Genomic DNA, 19,642 nt, shown 5'->3' with positions numbered 1-19,642 from the left:
TTCAACAGGGGATTCATCAGGAAAAAAATCACACCACACACAAGAGCTCATCATCATGACAGAAAACACTTTTGTTTTGAAGGGATATGTTTCCAGATTGTGGTGTCACCTAGGACAATATATGGGGAAAACAGTATGGTTTGGATGTGATGTGTCCCCCAAAAGCTTATGTGTGAAACAATACAAGAAGGTTCAGAGATGAAATCGTTGTGTTAAGCAAGCTTTTACCCAATTGGTGAATTAATCATTGGAAGGGATTAATTGCAGGATAAATGAAGGCAGGAGAGGTGTGGCTGGAGGAAGTGGGCATTAGAAGCATGACTTTGGAATATAGCCCTGTGAAAAGCCTAAAAAAATAAAAAGACGATTGCTTAACAAAGAAAGCCATTGAAAATTAACCAAAAGTTTTTTGTCAGATTAATTAGTGCAGCTGCTACTCATTTTGCTGCATAATTCCAAGAAAACAGCCTTTACATCTGCTTTTTTTAGGATGATTCTTCCAAAGGGCAACCACATGAGACTTTTAGTCCACTCCGTTTACACATGGCATTTGGCATCTGACCTACAGAATCAGGAGAAGTAATCGTAACAATGATAGTTAAAAATTACAATGTGATTATTTTTGCTAAACTGGCGATCTGAATTTATAATTTATCAGAGAAACCTTTACAATAACATGTGGTATCATTTTTTCCATGTTCGTGTATGATTATATCTTGAGATATTATTTGCTTAGAAAAGAGTGATAATCTACATGGCCCCAACATCATAATTCCTTTAGAAAACCTAGTTTCTGGGCCAGGGTGTAGCTCAGTGGTAGGGCACTTGCCTACCACATGTGAGGTCCTGGGTTCCATCACCAGCACCACAAAATAAATTAATAAATTTTCAAAACAAGGCCTTTATTACTAGAGACTAAACTTATCACCATGTTTTACTACTTCAGAATGCTACAACAGCACTGAATTAAGAATGAGTATATGGGTTAGATTTTTTTAACAAGAAAGAAAAGGATAAAAAGCAATAAAACCATGCCTCTCTATTCCCAGGTAAGATCTGTGCACTTTGCTTCATCTAAAATATACATAGGGGCTGGGGATGTGGCTCAAGCGGTAGCGCGCTCGCCTAGCATGCATGCAGCCCGGGTTCAATCCTCAGCACCACATACAAACAAAGATGTTATGTCCGCCGAAAACTAAGAAATAAATATTAAATAATTCTCTCTCTAAAAAATAAAATAAAATAAAATATACATAGGAGGCTGAGATTAATTTTAAGTTGATGGAATCAATTATAATTAGATAATGCATTATAAAAATCATTATGTCCTGGAAAGCTGTATTAAATATTGACTGGCCTGATCCAAGGGTATTCTAGTGATCTATTTTCATTATCTGTGGAACCTTTACCTCCTCAGGACACATCACCCTCATGGACTACCTAGGAGAAGTGCAGCTATGAAAATCACCCACTTAGTGGTAAGGTATCTGATTTTAAGATTAAAGCAATTATATATGTTAGTCAGCTTTGCCTGTCTGTGACAAAAATCCTGAGGTGAACAAATTAAAAGAGAAAGGTTTATTTTGACTCAGAGGCACATCATGGTGACCAGGAAGCAAAGAGAGAACAAATGGAAAGGTCTCCATATCACCTTCAAAACTTTGTCCCAGGAGATTTAACCTCTTTCCATTAGGCTCCATCACCTAAATGCTCCACAAATACCCATAATCCCAAAGGCTAGGAAGCAAACTCTTAATACATGGGCTTTGGTGAACACTTCAAAACCAACACAACAATTTACTTATTTTACAGCCATTTGGCTTATTACTAATGTTGACCACTTTTAATTTACAAGACAGTGCCTGGAACAAAATAGCCCTATTATGTTGGTTTTCTGGATCAACAGAAAAAAAATATGATGTAATAAATTCTATTAAATTATTAACTTGGGTCCCCTGATGCTTACCACAGGCTGTGTTCTTACACTGACTGTATAGCAAGAGGAGGCAGAGTAAGTCTACCCCATGTATACCTCAGCCCAGTGCCTGGTATGCATTGTGAATGGGGAAATATGGAGTTGGATAAAAAAATGAAAGAAAGAACAAAAAAATAAATACATAAACTACTAATTTGGTTTAAGTGCAATAATTAACAAGTGTTTTGACACTTTGCACACCTAATTATAACACAACCACAGTCCTTCAGATTACAATATTAAAATTATGAAATATGTTAACACCAGAATAGTAAACATAAATAATGATGAATAATCTCTAATGAGCTTTATTCAAAACTTGATGCCAACAGAACATTACAGCTTCAGTATTTAGAAGCAATAGGAAACCTAGATAAGAACATTTTGTCCACCTAAAGACATTAGTAATTTAGTGCTTGACAGAATTTTTTGAAAGAAATCTTCATAACCAAGATGCATGGGCTGAATTACCTTTCCCCAAATCATATGTTGACCTCAGAATGCAATTTTATTTGGAGGCAGGGACTCTACAGAGGTAAATAGGTTAAAATAGCCCTTTGGATTAGCTATAATTCACAATGACTGGTAACCACAGAAGAGGAAATGTTCACAGAAACACAAAGAAGACAATAGGAAAACACAGGAAAAGACCAATATCTACACACTAATCGAAGAGGACTGGAATTCCCAACAGTCAATTGTTGAGGTCTACCCAACAATCAGCAGAAGCAATCAACATTTCCTACAACTTGATCTGACCATCACACCCTTTCATACTTCTACCCACCTGGAAATGATTTCCTGCCTTCCCTCTCGTCTCTCCTGGCCCAGGAGAGACATTTCAAGTCTTTAAACCACCCACACTGTGGTGTCTTGGTATGGCTGCCCTAGCAAATAATACACAAGAGTTTGGGGGAGATTTTTGAAAGGTAAGGAATGAAAAGAAATATGGACAGAAATTTACACCTAAAGGATATGTAGGATTATGAATTAGTAAGATTTAGAACTTTAGCTGTCACAATGGAAACAGTCAACCCCTCATCCTGAAATTTTACACAGCATGGAAGGAGATTACAGTTATGAACTGGGTAGGAAAGGCGAACCTCGGTGAAAAGACTGTGCTGGAGTGGAATCTTGAAGGACCCAGAGAAGATGTAGTGACATCCGTGAGGACAGCACTCCAGGTGGAAGCAACATGACATGCAAACAGAGGAGTGAGGCAGGTTGTCTGGGTCCCGCCCAAAATCAGAAGGGCAAGTGCAAGGGAGTGGAGGACGCAAATGGATAACCACACAGGAGAGGGTCGGAACACACCAGGAACCCAATCACCCAGGACCTAAAAGGGCATGCACTGAAACCGGAAGTCTGGGAGAATCGGAGCCGGAAGTGGCTGGATCCCATGGATTCTGGGAGAGATCAAGATGGCTGCCGTTTGGGGGGGCGGGGGGAGAGCTTCTGAAGAGCAGTCAAAAGCAGAAGACCAGTTATACTCCACTAAGACAACCAGGTCAGAAATGCTGTCGGCTTAGCACACGTGGCAGATATAGAGGTCGGAGAAGTTGACACATTCTTCATTTATCAGAAGATGTGGCCGCCATCATTAAGGGCGCATAGTATATGGGCTGGGCCAGGAGAGACGAGAGGGAAAGCAGGAAATCATTTCCAGGTGGGTAGAAGTATGAAGGGTGTGATGGTCAAGCGACTCCCCAGTGAGCCCTGGACACTCTGCTGTTAGCCCCGTGTCCTTCCCAGGTGATGGCAAGACACATCAGGGAGATGTGCTGGGGTCAGACCTGTGGGTAGCTCTCATCTGAGTCTCTGCTTCGTGTTTGCCAGGCTCCTGTGGGGATTGGGAGAATCACTTCACAGTGGCCCAAGCTGAAGCCTTTGATAAAATATAGGAGAAGATGAAAGGTCTTCCTAAGGGGCTATTGCCCTGGGAATAATGTCCAAACTTTTGGATCTTCCACATGTACTGATGCCGGCCTTCCTTCCTCCCAGGGGTGCTTTACTGCTAAGCCACATCCCCAGCCCTTTTTTGAATTTTTTTTTAGAGACTGGGTCTCCCTGAGTTGCTTAGGACCTCCCTAAGTTGCTGAGACTGGTTTTGATCTCACATCATCCTGCCACAGCTTCCTGTGTGGCTGGGATCAGGCATGAGTCACCACAACCAGGCCTCTGATGATTATTTGTGTTCCTTAAAGTGTGCATGACATGTGGTCATGGTATCACATCTGGTATGTCATCCTGGAGCCTTCAATTATAAAAAATTTTCTTCCTTGATCAATTACTGGTTAAAAATTGCCTGGGTATCTCTTCTCTATTCACTTTGTGGTATCCAAGATTTTTTAAAAATTTGAAATGTTGCAAATCTAATTAAGGTTTTATAAATAATAAGACTATTACAACTGTGTCTATTTTTTAAAATAAGAAAAAAAAAGGGTATAGCAGTTTAGGCTCCTTTTTTAGCATGTATCTTCACATCATTTGTTATTCTGACTTGAAAAATACCATTTTCATCTCCTGTGGTATTTGACTGCAAGCAGGAAATGGTATTTATGGAGCTTTTAAAAGTGATATACATGGAGAATTGTGCCATGGATTCATCCACTCACATTTCTGCAATGCAATGTGTGTCTGAGTTTCATCCATGGTGACATACAAAGACTGCTTAAGAATTGTATTGAGCCTCAGGACATGATTTTATTACCTGTTCTACCATGAAGGACCCTTACCAATTTTCTCTTATTTAAAGCACTACTTTGAGGGTGGGACGGAATATAAACAAAATAAGGCTTTTCCTAGGATGTACCTCTAGAAGCAAATAAGCAGTTCATTCATTGGCCTCTTGATAAGGTGTTGCCAAATTCTTTCCAATAATTTGCAACCCAACGAAACCGAAATAACCTTCTAGATTCATTTGCTTTTATTTGGCTTTACTACTGATATTGCTGCTATTATTATTACCAAACAAAGGGCATACTCACAAGGGAGCCAACAATAAGGAGATAAGGAACTCAAATTCACCCTTAATGATTTTAATATTCACTAATTTTGGAGATTGTGTAATGGAGCATTATATTATTAGTCTATGGGTATATTTGCCATAGATAGTGCCTCTGGAATGTGTATTATATGATGATAATGATTGCCTAGGTTTCTTTGAAGGAAATTGAAGACCACTTTTCTGAAAGCACTGACTATATTTTAGCCTGCAACTTGATGGATGATTAAAATAGAATTGAAAACTTTGCCATCTCTTCCTTTCAGAGTGTTCCTGTCTCCTTTCTTACCTGAAACCTTTGGTCCAATTTCTGATCACCTCTCTATGTAGACAATAATCATTTATCAAATGGTTCATCCATAGTTGTTCTGCAACATTAATTTGAACTAAACTTATGTAATATACCTCCTTCTCATGAAGGCTGAATACACCAAGATGAGAGTAATTAAGACAGTGTCCTGTTCTGGGCCATGGAAGTGACACCTAGAAGTCTCCAGTCACCAGTTCTTTCCTGCACATTATCCTTCTGATCCTTCTCTGTGTAACCATTTAGCATAATGGAGCTCCCTAGGATGGCCTCATTGGTCATAGCCTCCCATCCTTTAGGTTTGCTACCTTTCCAAATAAATCCTTCTCCTTGCCCCAAGAGCTTGGCCTCAAACCCTTGACATTTCAAGTGAGAAGTAAATGAACTTGGTTTAGAGCTAGTTCTGCTGTCAATTAGTGAAGACATTCCCTTTTTAAGAACTTTCTACCAGGGCTGGGGATGTGGCTCAAGCGGGTAGCGCGCTCCGCTCGCCTGGCATGCGTGCGGCCCAGGTTCGATCCTCAGCACCATGTACAAACAAAGATGTTGTGTCCGCCGAAAAACTAAAATAAATAAATAAATTCTCTCTCTCTCTCTCCCTCTCCTCTCTCTTTAAAAAAAGAAAAAAAAAAAAAAGAACTTTCTACCATTCTGAGTTGTTAGTCGCCCATGACCCTGGGGTCTGAGTGCTTTTGTGGTGATCTTGCACATGTGTTGTTGAGGATGTGAGCAGAGGTTCTCATTGCAGCCTTCCAGGATATTCCAGGCTCCCTTTGCTCCCATTTGTTCCATCCAGGTTTCCAGTTCTGAGAAGTAAGAGCTGGCTCCATGCAGAATGTCTTGTTTTATACAGTTTTCCCAAAATATCACTCATGGAATTCATCTTAGATAAATTAAACAAGACATATAAAGACTTTTTTCTTGACAATACAGATCATGCAGTGTGAACGTCTAGTGCGTTCGGGTCCCTGGGTAAGGGTCGCGAAATCACCGGGACACAGGGGATGCAGAGCCAAGGCAGCAATTGCAACTGCATGCTGAGCTTTATTTGCATGTTTCTTTTATATTCTTCTTCTAACAAAGCAAACAATTCTTCAGTAACACTTCACCCACATAGCCCAAATATCATGCCTCAGCGGGTACACAGAGCTAAATTCAAGTTGTTCCTGTTCTTTTTGATAAGTACCCTCCCAAAGTTCTTTGTAGACATTATCTAATCCCCGAATATACTGTTCCCAGGTCCAGTATGCAGGAAGCTTCTTCCTCTAGGCCAAACCATGCAGAAGCTTGTGTCTTGTGATAAGGGGAAGAGGACTTTTCCTCCTCCTAGCGAGGCATGCCTTCAGCTGACCTAAATCATAGCCATAGCTTCTTGCAAAGTGTCAGGTTGAGGGAGCTAAACTCTGCACACTTAAACCCCAACAATGCAGCGATTATGGCTGCTTAAAACAAGGGATGATCCACCAGTTCATACATCATCATCTGTGTGTGTGTGTGTGTGTGTGTGTGTGTCCACATCTCTATCTTAACAATTAGCAGCTCAGGTTTGAGAAAAGCAACAAACGTTCCTAATTACCTCACAAATTTTGGACCTTCCAACAGCAGAATAGGATTTAGAAGCCTACACAACCAAAGTTAGAAGCCAAGAAAAATAAACATAAATTAAGATGAAATTAAAAGCAGAGCCAGAGAAAATACCACCCAAATCACAATCACCAAATGCAAGAAAGAATACAAAGCTAATGGAGAAAAAAAATGAAACAACAATGTTGAAGAGATAAAAATAATTTCAGAAAAGGGTTAAATAAAGAAGACAGGCAAAAATCAGACACAGGAATAATCATAGTTTCAAGGGAAGGATCCAGCGATACTGAACAAAAAAACTACATTCTAATAACGGAAGGCTTCAATTGACACATGTACAAGGTATTCTGTGTAAGTGGCAATATGAACCCCAAATAGTCTGTGATGATTCATATCCAAGAGAAACTTTGTAATTTGAAGCAACCAGATTGCTTGAACAGTGACAAAATGTTTGTTTAAAATAGTTGCCTCTAATTCAAGACACATGATGCATTAGAGTTAGTGATAGTAATACACTGTACCATAGAACACCAGAACTTATTCTGCGTATCTAACTCTTATGTTATTTTTGTAAGCCGACCTCTTGCCACTCTTCCCTACCCTCCTGAGGGTGAACACTGTTCTGATCTCGTCATTGAGATTGACTCTTCTAGATTCTCCTTATGAGTTAAAGATATGGTATGGGTCTTTGTGCCTGGTTTAATTCACTTATAATGTCATATGTTAACTAGACTTATGACATAAGTCTATCCATATGTCCATCAATGACAGAATGAATGCTTTTTATGACTGAATAGATGCTTTTTTTTCTGTACCCCACTTTTTTCTGCATTCATCAGTTGATAAACATTCAGTTACCAGAGAAAGCAGACTGAACCACATGTCTCAGGAAATTCATTGACAGTAAAGAGTAAATGAAATATTATAAAATTACTCATAAAAATACATGTAAGCCAACAATTTTTTATCCAGCCAAGCTTTCCATCAATTCTCCAGAGAGAATTATGAACAGAGAACTGAAGGCTCTCACTTGCTGTTCTGGATAAATCCACTAGGGGACAGACTTGAGTCAAGCACTACACTCTCCCTGTGGATAATACAGTTCTACCTGGGTGGATATAAAGGCCTCATGATTGGAGTGTCTGAAGAGGTGAAATGACATGGTGATTTAGAGCATGGTGGAATCAGATGCCATGAGATTTGAATCCCCACCTCACATATGACCAGTTGTAACATCTTGGCAAGTTTGCTTAACTTTGTAAGGCTTGGTTTCACTATATAAACTGAATTTCTACCTTTCCATAACTTATGATCTTTGGGTGTTTTCTTATATGGTAGAATAATCACTTTTGAATAATTTTTATTATCATTATTAGTTCTACAACAAGGACAGCAATTCTAACATTAATAATGACTTAGGATGATGATTTTGTTCAGTGGCAGAAAAGAGAATCAAATTCTGATGTATCCGACCTGAGGAGTCATCCAACTAAACCTACTCTGCCCAAAAGTATCAATATTTTATTTATGTTTCTCCATGAGCAACCGATAATGTCCTACACCTGCAATGAACATGAACACATTGGCAACAATTATGCCAACAGCCTATGGACAAAGCTTTTTCCACTTAAACTCAGAGAGGGCAACAATCATTCTTCTTGATAGCTCAGTAGCTGCCTTTTTTTTTTTTTTTTTTTTTTTTTTTTTGCCTAAATGCTCTCTCTGCATCACATCTCAAATTCTTTACACAAAACCTACAAGGAAGGAAGGAAGGCCTGGTCTTCTTCCATTCAACAAATGGTGGTTGAGTTGTGCTATTTTTTAGGCAATGTTTTACCTTACTGGGAATAAAGTGTTATATGAAGCAAAGTCCCCACCATCCCAGAATATGCAGTGTAGTTGAGGAGAAAGGTATAAACTCACATATTCACAGATGTGTATATAAATGTAGGTGAGGATGTGAATATGGAGTAACAAGTCAGGCAGAGATAATTACTGTGGACTATTAAACCATGGTAAGCGGGGGAGATGGAGTTGTCAGAGTTGCCATGTTAGAGTGATGAGAAGGGCCCTTCTGAGCCAGTCATGTGGCTTCCCAGAGACCTGAGGAAGGTTGGAAGGGGGGGAGTTCTGCACCCCGTCTTTCATCAGTGCTTCCTGGCAGACAGAGCCCAAGTGTAAATGGCCTGAGGTCTGTTGGGGTTTGGTATGTGTGTGGGTTGACAGGAAGGCTGCCTGGTTGGCTGCTCAGCTCTAGGGGCATTTTGTGTTGGCAGCCTTAGCTGACTAATACAGTTTCCAGAATATTCTGTCTTACCTACATTATTCAACTTTTATATGTGACAAAACTTAACCAAATGGTGGTAGCACAGGCTGCTTTGTATCTCAGGTACTATAGGAAGGCCAGTGTTTGAGGCCAGCCTGGGCAATGTAATGAGACTCTGTCTCCAAAAAAAAAAAAAAATACAAATAATGCTGAGAAAGTAACTCTGGTAGTTACATTCTGCCGGTACAAGGCACAAGACCCTGGGATTAATCACCAGTAATGAAAAATAAAATATGGGCTGGGGATGTGGCTCAAGCGGTAGCGCGCTCGCCTGGCATGCGTGCGGCCCGGGTTCGATCCCCAGCACCACATACCAACAAAGATGTTGTGTCCGCCGAGAACTAAAAATAAATAAATAAATATTTAAAAAAAAAAAAAAAAAAAAAAAAAAAAAAAAGAAAAATAAAATAAAATCACAAACTCCCATGAAGGTTAAACACCTGTTTTTTCCTTCTGCCATAAGCCTATGAGCAAAGATATCAAATAACCCCTGTGTTAGAGAGAGTCCATTAGCTAATGTGCCCACTAGAAAGGGCAAAGGCAAGTATTTGAAGGACAGTCCATCTGATGATAATGCTCACATGTTCTCCATGTCCAGAGCTGGATTGCAAGTTGGTATTCTAAATGGAAACCCAATGCAAGTCTATTCAGTTTCTCAGATGATAAAAAATAAGTGAGCCCTGCAGGATTCCTCTCTGTCAGAATCAAAGGCAGTTTTCACTGGCCTATGAGTGGTGCTTTCATGTGGAAGCTTTCAACTGCATGTGCTGCTCAGTCACTTGGCAGGTTGATGAACTTGGGACTTTACTTTCAATCTTTTCCACCCAGGAATGTTGGCTACAATCCAGTTATGGTTTTGAAAATCATTTTTTTCATGGATGGCCAAGCACTTTCGTACATGATAACTGTTAAGTTGAGCAGTAAAGGAATAATGGGTTCTCTCTTATGTCTACCCCAGTGCATCCAGAAGGTAGGGTGTCCTGGCTTCTGCTCACAGTGTCCTAGACCTATGATTAGTGTACAGCATGGGCAGATCTCTAGAACCAACATTTACATATTTATCACAACTTCCATACCTCATGGACATTCAAGGATATAACTGCCCATTATCTTTGGGAGACATCATGGCTAGAATTAAGAACATTAAGAGAGTATTCAGGAATGAAGGAATAACAGGCAAACAAGTCAAAGATGGACTATCTCACTTAATAAATAACAGGAGATCAACTACTTGCCATAAGTATTACTTTGAAGTGAGAGATACTGAAAGACCACTTCCATTCCCCTGGATGTGTGCATCTTGGATTGTAATTGTTCTGGATCCCGTATTGTTTTTGGATGGAAAATAGTAACTCGGAATTAACTGAAAGAAGAAAAACATGCATCATCCCTTGGGTTCTCAGCTGGATTCTTCTAGCCCAAATATTTTTGGCTCAGGCAGCAAAAGTAACTCCAAAGTCACTCATTTAGCGAGTAAAAGAAATTGAGTGATTTCTGTCTTTGGGATGGGTATTCCTTGTCTTCTACTCATGTAGACTGACTTGATCCACAGTAAACACTGAATCAATGTTTTCAATTGGATGAAGGCACAGTCCCCGTGACCCTAAAGAAACCAGGCTTCCTAGGAATGCTCAGGCTGTAGGGCCTCGCTCACCATGCGGTGGAGGACACCAGGGACTGGACTTGGAGCTCTGCATGCCTCCTTGCTTTCCACCAGAATAGACCCTTAGGCTCACAAATGATGCTGCCATTTTGAGCCTCAGCTTCCCGAGAGGAACTAGGGGTACAATTCACATGGGAGGATATCATGCTGAGATTTTTAGGAGCTCATGTGTGCAGAGCATGGATGCCACCCTGGGGCTCACTCATGACTGACGGGAATCTCCCTTACCCACTGAGACCCTGGAGGCTTGTGAAGACCATCAGTTCAGCAAAATGGTAAGAGCCTGTGGGTTGGAAGTCTTGGGTTCTCCAGGTTCCTTGCCTTTATCAAAGTTCTCCATTTCTGCTCTATACATGGTGGGATATGAAGCATAACTGGAAAACTGTCTGAGAAGATTTCAGTATCAGTGGAACAGTGACTGATAGCTGCCACCCCCTTGAATGGACAGAAAGCCTGGCCTCAGAGACTCTCTGTTCTTCATGTTGAATGGTCTTGAGTTGCACCAGGCAACTGCACTCAAGATGCCCACCTCAGTACGGGGACTCACCGTTCCAAGTCTCTCTCCTCTTCTTTCTCCCCTCTTCAACACTCCAACTTCTGTCTCATGGTCTTCCCTATTCTATTGTGTCATATGGCTCCAGAGATGGTGACATGGGGAATGAATTCCAAAGTCCACCAAGCACACACCAGGAACTGGGATTAAGATGGTCCTCTTCTGGTGCTGAGTGGCAACAGACCGAGGGCTTGGCTCTCTGACCTTTACCTGCTCAGGGGACTTCACTCGCCTATCCCATTCTATCATGCTCTCTTCTAATTTCAAAAGTAATAGTCAAGGGATAAAATCATGTGAAGTGGATATGAAAGTGCTGGGCACACTATACCACAGTGACCCTCCGGAGGGCTTGCTACAAGGCAGGGGCCTGCACCACCAGAGTTTCAGCAGGTACACTGAGGGACTGAGGTTTTGCATTTATTACACCCCCCTAATTCACACACACACACACACACACACACACACACACACACACACACACACACCACTTCCCTACCCCCCAATACCCGCACCCCTACCCCCACCCTGCAAGGGTGACAGTGCTGCTCCAGGGATCAGCTTTCAGCATGCAGCTCTAGAATAGCCTAACATGGGTGGTTCCTGATTTTTAAGCACCCTGAGATTCAGGACAAGGAAGAAAATTTGGTAGGGTAGAGGTGAGAGTGACCAGAGGAGGAGGAGCAGAAAGGCAGAGTATAAACTCGGAGGTGAGGCTCGCCCAGGTGCATGTCCTCTGAGGGCTATCAGAGGCGATGAGACACCTGGTGGTCTGGGTGCTGCTGGCTGTCTGCTTGTGTGGCCTGGATGCAGGTGAGGTGGAGAGGCTGGTGAGGGGTGAGGGGAGAGTCAAGAGCAAGAGCAAAATCAATTGTCCATAGAAACTTTACCTTTCAATGCTGGGTGGCAGCTGGTGACAAGGGAAGCTCTGAAGAGGCTTGTTCCAGCTCCTGGTACTTCCTGGTTGGATGATCTTAGAACACATTTCTTTGCCTTTAATTGAGCCTCAAAATTCTCATCTATATAGTACTAAAATCTTAGAGGGAAACAATTTAGTATTGTTCTGTTGGTAAAGAAGCAAGTTCAAAAATACAGTCCAGTATGTGGAATAAGCTATTCTTCATGTAGAATATAGAGTAAAAACTTGTTAACACATGTGCTTGTGAATTCACCAGCTGAATCTGTAGCTTTCAGAAGAATTCCAGGGCTTGCTTGAGGGGGGATGACGGGGTGAAAGGTAACAGAATGGCCACATGACACAGCTATCCCATTCCTTGGTATTTATCCAAAAGAACTGAAGTCAGCATGCTACAGCAAGCTATGTTTATAGCACCAAGATTCACCATACCCAACTTAGAGAAGCAGCCCAGGCATTTGCCAACAGATGATGTAGAGAGAAAATGTAGTCTCTATACACCATGGAGTTTTATTCAGCCATGAAGGTGAGCAAAATTACATCACTGAAGAAAGATGGAAGATACTGGAGACAATTATGTTAAGAAAAATAAGCCTGTCTCTGATAGGCAGGTCACATGTTCCTCTCATATGCAGAAGCTAGAGAGAAAGAAGGGAATAAAATGGGGGAATCTCATGAAAATGAGAGGGAGACCCGAGAGTAAAGGAATCAGACCAGGGGGCCAGAGGATAGGAAAGCAAGGGGACTGGGGAATGACCTTGATGAAATCGTGTATGGGCACAGTGAACCCCAGTATTCTTTATCATTATCATGTGTCAAAAAATGGGGAAAATAAAAGAAGATTCATTTTGCTGTCAGGATCAAAATAAAGTCACTCGTGTGAATTCCAACAAAATCAGAAATACAATAAGTGAGTAAACCCGGGATGCTGTGAAGGCAGGTTCCCTGGTAACACCAACCATAATGAAAGCTTCTGCCAGAATCATGAACTTCACAAAGGTCACTGCACACCAGCGCACAGGGAAACAGGCTTCAGACAGCACCGCTGCCAGTGCCACTGTGTGCCCACCCTGCACCAGCACCACGCTCTGTGAATCCAGCTGAGGAGCCCCGCTCCAGACCGCGTACTGAAGCTGTCCCCTGACTGTCTCTAATAACTGCCCCTGGCTCGAGATCTTCATATATGCCCACCGGTCCCCATGGCACGTGTGTGGCAATGCTTTCTGGTTCCTCACTGATGTCTCCCATTCTTTGGAGAGTGTCTCGTTGACTGGTATTTATTGTGGCAGAACTACTGGGTTCCAGCAAAGGGGTAGAAATCAGGACATTGGATGAGCCTCATTTTCTCTCACCTACACAAAGGAGGACTGTGGAGACACCCAGCTCATAACTGTATGAAAGGGCTTCCCTGCGGAGAAGCAGGATCCCCAGTTGGAAATGCTTACAGTCATCCCCGATGGGGTATTGTAGATGCTCCTGCCTCGGGAGAACAGTCAGATACGGGAACATCAGGCTGCATTAAATAGCTGTTATTCTGGGAAAGGAGAACATTATGTCGTCTAAATTTTACCTTTTTTTTTTTCTGTTTCAGATTTGATTTCCCATTTAAATCTTCCAATTAAAGGTAGGGAGACCATCTCTATTTTTCAGTATCTTAGATGCTTTTTCCACCCTTTTAACATCATTAGATTCCCAAAAGTAGCTTGCCCTTTGCTGTGACCTCACCATTTCCTGTGTCATTTTCCTCATAGGAAAGTCTGTCCCAGGTCAGAACAGCCATGTCAGATGGTTGAACATGCCCATCAGTTGCCCATCCAAATCTTTTCTCCTAAGCTTCCAGAAAAATGTTCTCTTCTCCATTGAAAGTGACATCAGCAGCTGTATGGGGGAGGGGCTCTTTCTTTTTACTTTCCTTTCAGTGAGCAAGTAATTTGTTTATATGTTGATATATATATGTTGATAGAAGCATGTGACGTTTTGATACAGCTCACAGTTTGGTATGATTGAATCAAGATAGTTTTTTTATCCTTCATCCCACATACGCCTCAGGTTCTTAATCTGGTGAGAACATCAACCATTGCATGCAATTTCTTGCACTTAGAACCAGGGCCTCAGCAGGCCAGCAGCAGGTGTCACTGAGAAAGCTGGCTCCCCTGCCGTGCAGGTGGGCTGGGAGCTGCAGGCCAAGCCACTGCTGCAGGCAGGGCAGAACGCTGGGGTAGGAAGCCGGTGGGGGAAGCGGAGAGTGTGGAGGTGCAGGGGGCTCACTCTGGCAGCCTAGGAGACACGCCTGTCTAGGAGAGAGGGAGGGGAGAGCAGAGTTAGGAGGACTCAGGGTCAGGCTAAGGGAGTCGGTGTGGTCGCTGGAGGACGGGCATCCTCAGAAAGCCAGCAGCACCCCTGCACCCGCTTTGTGCAGAGGAAGGCCTCCTTCAACGGTCCCCTCGGATTTTCACCACACAGGAAAGGCAGTTAGTGGGACCAACAGGTGGCGGGGCGAGGGAGAGCGAGCCAAGTGCAGATGACCAGATGCATGCTTGAGGTCCATTCCCCCGGGACTGCCCCGTGCTCCACGTGTGTTCTCTTGCCAGAAATTATTATGCATGAGTGCGCCATTCCATTTATCTATGGTGACGTCGTCTACCACAGCTGCACCACGGTCCGCAGTGACTTTGATTGGTGCTCCCTTGACCATGTCTTCCGAGGAAGGTGGCGATACTGCACAGCGACTGGTGAGTTTCCTAAGGTGGGACAGCTTAGTGCCAGCACACAAGGGGTGTTGGGAACAGAGTGCTGCATGGTTGGGGTATCAGGAAGGCCTGAGTTCAAATCCTTGCTTTTCTATATAATTTTCACTGACACTTAAAGACCTTGGCAGAAAATTCTGATGCTCTGTAAGATCAGCAGAGACGATCTGAAGACTGTGTTCACAGCCCCTTCTCCTGCCCCCTCCTCTGCAGATCCCCCCAAGTGCACCTTCCCCTTCACATTCAAGCAAAGAACCTTTGAACAATGCACCAAAGAAGACTACGTTTTGAATCGGAGTTGGTGCTCACTGACCAGCAATTACAACACAGACCGAAAGTGGAAGCAATGTTCCCCTCTGCAGTAAGGCGGCCAGGAAGGGTGGGATTGGGGTCTTCTCAAACCCACAGTGTGAGAGCCCTTTGGACTGAGTGGGGGGGACACTTGAGGACTTGCCATGACCTAGAGGAAGGCGCAGTAAATGTTGCCTTTAGAAATATTAAAGACTTAGTAGCCAGAGGTCCCTGACACAATTATTCAACTCTGCCTTAGCAGATCCAAGCAGCCACCAGCCCCCCCCCCCAAAAAAAATGATAATGCTGAGTAAAATACATCCTGAAATTTCTCATATGAACTTCAGGGACATAAATGTTAATCACTATTGGCTATTTTTTTAAAGGCAAGGTCTGAACCACTTTAAAATAGGAAAGCTCTTAGTTCATGGGTCACACAGAAACAGGTGGCAGGTTGGGTTTGGACTCTGAGAACTCGCAGGCAGGAGCCTGGCTAAATGACAGGTGTTTGACAGGCTTTGACTGAAGGAGGTTAGTGCCACGAAAAGAAGATGAGCAAAAGAAAAACAGAGTATACCTGAGTGGGATAGCACACTCCTGTAATCTCAGCAAATTGGAGGCTGAGGCAGGAGGATCACAAGTTCAAGACCAGCTTCAGCAACTTAGCAAGGTCCTAAGCAGCTTAGGGAGACCCTATATCTAAAAAGGGGGAAAGGATATGGCTCAGTGATTAAGCACCCTGGGTTCAGTTCCTAGTACAAACACAAAAAAGTAGAAAGAGAAGAGAAAAGAAGAGTTATAGGCTTGGCACTCCACCACTGCAACATAGCAAATATTACAGTAAAGGGAGTCATAGGAAATATGCACAGAGTTGTTTTTACACTATCCTGTGGTCTATTAAGTGTGCAATTGAATTGTGTCTAAAAATGTACATACCTTAATTTAAAATAATTTTTTAAGTGCTAGCAATCACCCAACACAGTGAAACACATGTATAATCCCAATAACATGGAAGACTGAGGCAGGAGGATTGCACATATGAGGCCAGCCTCAGCAACTTACTGGGACATTCAGGGATGTAGCTGAGTGGCAGAGTGCCTCTGCTGTCTCTACCTAGTACTGAAAAAGTCACTAACAATCATCTCAGCTGTTGGAAACATGACATCTGTAGATTTGCTTCATCCGGGGTCACACCAACTTTCAATTTGTAGAAAATAAGACTCTATGCATCTCCAAAAGCAAACCACAACAACAGAAGCAAAGCCCGTGCATAGAGAGGGTGTGGCTGAGTGGTCAGTGTGCACTGGACTCCAGACCCCAGGCTTCAGGCAGTCTCATCGAACGTTCATAGCGACCTCAGGAGCTCATGTTAGGAATCATGTGCCTCTAGAAAGGGCAGAGGTAAGGCTTAGGAAGTTTGGGTCACAGCCGAACCTGGGGGTCACAGCTCATCACCTCAGCGAGGCGTCATCAGAAGCCACTCAGCAACAGGCAGCATCTAATGCGCCCCTCCTCGAGGCTCTCATGAACATCCCCTCCGCCCTCTCTGCCCGTGGAACTGCCAATCCTAGGACCCGAGACAGACGCAGAGCCTGAGCACCTTAGCCTGTCAGAGCTCAGAGACGAGGCCCTCACCTAACACAGGCTCGGTGTGGCCGAGTCAGTCTTCCCCGCCACCTCCCGGCTCTGTGCACACGGGAAACTCCTGCTGCCACTCTTTGGAAAGGTCCCTGCAGTCGTCATCACAACACTGGTGAAGACACGAGGGGGCCTGTGGGGTGGTCATTCCACTCTAGGCTCAGTCACAGCCCTGCACTCACGGGGACTCTGGGGAGTGATGTGGCCACCCTTCCTGTTGGGTCTCCAGGGACATCCCAGGGCTCCCTGGGACACAGCCTCAGTGCTTGTGCTGCTTGTACATGCAGAGGGTCCCTGTTCCTCCAACTGGCTTCCTGGGGACTTAACTCCTGGGCTCCAGCCAGTGCTAGTTCTTCCTGGGCTGCTCGGGAACTTGGCTTCTGGGAGAGACGCCCAAGGCCCTCTGGTTGTCACACTCAGCCTCAGGCCCCTCATCCATCAGGTGCTTATTCCTGGAAATAGGAGTCAGTGGTGCTGAGCAGAAGCCACCAGTCCCATTAGACTGCTGTTTGCTGGGGGCTTCTCCTGTCCCTGAAGCACTGCATGAGCCAGTGCCGGCCCTGCCCCAGGACCCATCCCAGTGCCACTCCAGAGAGAATTTTAACAGAACAACTGAGAGGGGGCCTGTCTGTCCCCCACCAGTGATGGGGTCCCTGTTGCCATCACAGGGTCAGATGATCCAGCTCCAGGTGCTAAACATCATGGATGGATTCTCAGAAGCCTGTGGGTCATGTCTGCTTTCTTTCCTGGGTCCCTTCTTTCTTTCTGACTGCCTCAATCCAAAAAGCTTTGAAAATGCTAATGAAAATAATTAGCTGTGCAATCATAAAATTAATAAGATTCAGAAATCAAGGTAGCTTTGGGGTGAGGGGGAGAGAGTTGGCACCAATCCCTGGAGGCTGAGGTGGACTGTGACTTGACTCTCCCTTGTTGATGTCTCCACAGCACTTAGGTAATTCTTGGTGCTTTCAAAGGATCAGAAGTTACAGATTCTTCAACTTCTCAAAATGGAATCCTGTCCTTGCAAGTCCTCACCATTCTGATCAATAGCGACTGGCCCACTTTTCTACATGGAGGACTCCTTGTCCTGAAACAATGCACAGCCACAGCCCAGGGGTGACCATTACAACGTGTGTGGGGAGGGGACCCAGGCTGGCATTTGTGAGGAGCAGCTTGCACTCAAATCAAGATATGCCGTCTTTGGAAAGTTAATTACCATGCTCAGAGAACTTGAAATTCCCCCCAAACCATTTCAAAATTTTCAATTAAATTATATCTTAGGTTTTTAAATTTTGGGGTACAAATCACTTTACACAAATTGACCTTTAAAAGTGAGCAATTCAGTGACATTTAGCACAATCATGGCACTGTCCAGCCCTCACTTCTGTTTACTATGAAAACAGTTTCATCACCTGTAAGGACACCCTGTACCCACTAAGCAGCCACTCCCATCACCTCCTCCGTCCAGCCCTGGGCAGCCTCTCACCTGCTTTGCAAACGCAGGGGATTTCCTCTAAAAGAATCATGCAATACATGACATTTTGTGCCTGGTTTCTTTCACTCCATCAAATGGTTTTGGGATCTGTCTGCATTACAGCATGTGTCAGTGCTTTGTTTCTCAGGACTGAATAGTGGTCCATTGTGGGTAATCACAGCTGGTTTATCCATGACACACACACACACATACATACATACATACATACATATATGTATTATATATTTATAAAGGCATGTATGTTAGCTAGGTTGATTCTCCTAAGTGAAACACTCTGTTAACTGTGATTATATTAAGAAACAAAACAGAGGCTAAGGATGAGGCAGAGCACATGGTTAGATGGGTAAGAGCCTGGGTTGAATTCCCCAAATCTTTTCTAGCTCTCTTCATTGCTCCTCTACAAACAATAACCACTTTCTGGGTCCTAACATTGGCTTCTGTATTTTATACACAAGAATCCTGTCATTGCATCCGGCTCCTCTTGCAGAGTGCTGAGTGGGAGGCCCACACCTTGGCGGTGCAGATGCAGATCCTGCATCCTCGGTCATGTGGCTTTTCTGCTGTGTGAATGTGCCGTGGTGGTTCATCCGTGTTTCTCTTGATGTACACTTGGGTGGTCTTCATCAAGGGTCCATAGCATTGCTATGAACATTTTCTTGCAAGTCTTTGTTGAATATACACCATGAGATAGGGATTGCTGGGTCAGAGTACAAGTATATTCTGCTCTAATAGTTCCTGACAAACCCTCAGAGCCATGGAACTGGGAGATGACTCAGGTTTACATTTGTCCCAGTGAGCATGAGCCAACCAGAGTCACTATTCTGACTCTTCTCTGTTAGCTGAACTGTTGGCAGGTCAAAACAGAAATGTATGCCTTCTTGTTACAGTGTGGCCTACAGGAGTTGGAAAGGACAAAGTGGGTAGTTTTTAATTCAGAAAATCAATTATTTAGCCTATTAGCTGTCTCTTTTTATTTAAGTTAATTCTGTGAGTTTGACTCAAGAAATCTTATTCTCAGCCTTAACAGAATTTTCCAGATAAACAACCCTGCACATCAGGAGGCAGATGTCCTTGGAAGGGGGGGAGAAAGAGGCTAGGGGAAACCGTGTTGTCACATGAAAACTTATTTCTTATTTGAGCTCAACA

General features: G+C 43.4%; 1 non-coding gene across 1 annotated transcript; it reads left to right on the top strand.

The window, feature by feature from the left end:
* Positions 1–1,949: 1,949 nt before the first annotated feature.
* Positions 1,950–2,075, top strand: LOC113177971 (small nucleolar RNA SNORA51). The gene has a single exon (XR_003300162.1). It is a non-coding gene; the product is annotated as a small nucleolar RNA SNORA51 (small nucleolar RNA).
* Positions 2,076–19,642: the final 17,567 nt, after the last annotated feature.

This window comes from Urocitellus parryii, chromosome 15, assembly GCF_045843805.1.
Source record: "Urocitellus parryii isolate mUroPar1 chromosome 15, mUroPar1.hap1, whole genome shotgun sequence".
Taxonomy (NCBI): domain Eukaryota; kingdom Metazoa; phylum Chordata; class Mammalia; order Rodentia; family Sciuridae; genus Urocitellus; species Urocitellus parryii.
The sequence above is the reverse complement of the archived record's forward strand: the minus strand, read 5'-3'. Positions and strand labels throughout refer to the sequence as shown.